Genomic DNA, 2,367 nt, shown 5'->3' with positions numbered 1-2,367 from the left:
AAAAAAAAAAAAAAATTAGCTAGTCGTGGTGATGGGCATCTGTAATCCCAGCTGCTCTGGAGGCTGAAGGAGGGAGAATCACTTGAATCTGGGAGGCAGAGGTTACACTGAGCTGAGATTGCACCACTGCATTCCAGCCTGGGTGACAGAGTGAGACTCCATCTGAAAAAAAAAAATGTAAGTTACAGGAGGGTAAAGATGCCTTGTCACTATATCTCCTAATGACAATGATGGCCACAGGCCCTGGCCCAAAATAAGAGTCTCGATAGGAGTTTATTGAATTAATGAGTGAGTGAATCTCCATCCAGTGCTTGTCCAGTCCCTGCTTACATACCTCCAGAGGCAGGGAGCTCACTACTCTTGAAGCAGCCCACTCCATTTGCAATTGGAAGGCCTCTAATTCCTGCCCACTCCAACCATTGCCGAAGAGATTTCCTGGAGCTGAGGCCCAGGGCGCGTGATTACCTTGCCTGAGGTACTTGGTGCAGAGCCAAGACCTGCTCAACTGTCCTGAGGGCATGTGCATGCTCACCTGGCCCTGAAAGAGCCCCTAGGTGTCAGCACTGGCCATATCCCCCACAGCCTGGATCCATGTGAAGGCCTGGGACTTGAGACGTCATCGAAGTCCATTTCCCCTTTGCCCAGGAGCAACTAATCAGCATCTGCTGAAGACAGGGACAGCAGGTCCCCAGTCTGGGAGTGGGGAGGTTAAGAAGGAAACGCTTTCAGGTAGCACCGGATGTCTATTACCTCATTCAACCCCATGCCAGCCCTGTAAAGCAGGAGTTGCTGTTCCCATTTTACCAATGCACAAACTGAGGTGCTAGTTTCCTAAGATAGCATAGCAAGCCAGTGGCAAAGCCAGGCCTGCCTCACCTCTTTCCTCTGCCCCTCAGCTTGGTGTCTCTCATCTACCTGCCCTACTTCCAGGCCAATTCTTTCCTAAGCCTCCTGAGGTCCTGAAGTGTCCTGTGGCTTTTGTTCCCCAAGCTGGGTCCCGCCCACAGTAAGGACTCGCCAGCTGTAATTTGGCAGCAGCCAAGAGCTGGCTGAACACCAGGAGTCATCCCTTCCTTCTGTACTTGGTCACTTCTTAAAACTGCAGTGGGACCCAGACCAAATTAGGCAGTGGCCAAGGAGGTGTCCTGTAGAGGCCAAGCCCCTGAAACTAGGCCGGGCCACCTATTCACTATATCACCTTCGGTCAGTTCCTTTCCTTCACGGAGCCTCAACTTACCATCTATAAAGGGGGCGAATTATCCTTTCTCAGGGCCTCTGTGTGCCAGGATTCAGGACAGCTGCAATCCTCTCTGCCAGGCCATCTCACCTTTGCACCTGCACCTTGAGGAATAGAGCCCGCCCCCCACGCCCGCCTGGGTCCCTTTGGTGGCAGAACTCCAGCATAAACTGCACATAACCTGATTGCTGATGAAGGCCACAGATCCAGGATTGGGCAGGCATTGGTTTGGGGGCCCAGCTCCCCAGCTTCAGCCCCTGTCAGCCTTGGTTCCTGCTAGGGAACAGGCTCTGTCATCATGTCTGCTTCCTCTTCTTTCTGTGGCCTTTGCAGAGCCATTTCCCAGGGGTTCTGCCTCTCCTGCCTCCTCCTGTCTCCTCCTCTGTCCTCCCACCCTTCTTCCTCACACAGTGTTTATCTGCACCTACTCTGGGCCTGGCACTTGGCTCATAGAGCTGAATAAGCTCAGGGCCTGTCCTTGCAAAGCTCACAGTTAGGTAGGGGAAAATGGACAAGGAAACCAAGTTACAATGTATTCACCCATCCCAAATCCTGTTGCCCTCCCTGCCGCTGCCCTCACCCAGCAGTCTGTGCTCCACACAGTAGCCTGAGTGATCCTGTTAAAATGGGGGTCAGAACCTGCCACTCTTCTGCTCAACTCCCACCCCCATGGCTCCTGGTGTCAGAGGAAAAGCCGGTGTCCTTGCTGTGACCTGCAAGGCCCTGCATGATCTACCTCACCGCCTCCCACTCTCTGCTCTGGTCACTCCCCTCCAGCTACACTGGCCGCCTTGCTGTTTTTCTACATGCCAGGCATGCTCCTGCCTCAGGCCTCTGCATTCGCCCTTGGTCCTGCCAGGCCTGTTTTCCCCCAGGTAGCCACGTGGTCTCCCTCCCTTCACTCAGGTATCTCCCCCTCCTCCAGGGGCCTTCCCTGGCTGCCCATCCAAATATCACCCCTTAGTTGCCTTCTGTTCTTTTACCTGCTTAATTTTTTTTTTTCTTAGCCACTACCAAATGACATGTAATTATTGATTTTCTTTTCCCCTACAAGAGGTCTCCTGAGGTTCCCCACCCCTAAAAACAAACAACAAAGGACAGACAAAGAAAAAGAATGCCAGAAAAATTCT

Source organism: Cebus imitator, unplaced genomic scaffold (assembly GCF_001604975.1).
Source record: "Cebus imitator isolate Cc_AM_T3 unplaced genomic scaffold, Cebus_imitator-1.0 Scaffold87, whole genome shotgun sequence".
Classification (NCBI taxonomy): Eukaryota; Metazoa; Chordata; class Mammalia; order Primates; family Cebidae; genus Cebus; species Cebus imitator.
The sequence above is the reverse complement of the archived record's forward strand: the minus strand, read 5'-3'. Positions refer to the sequence as shown.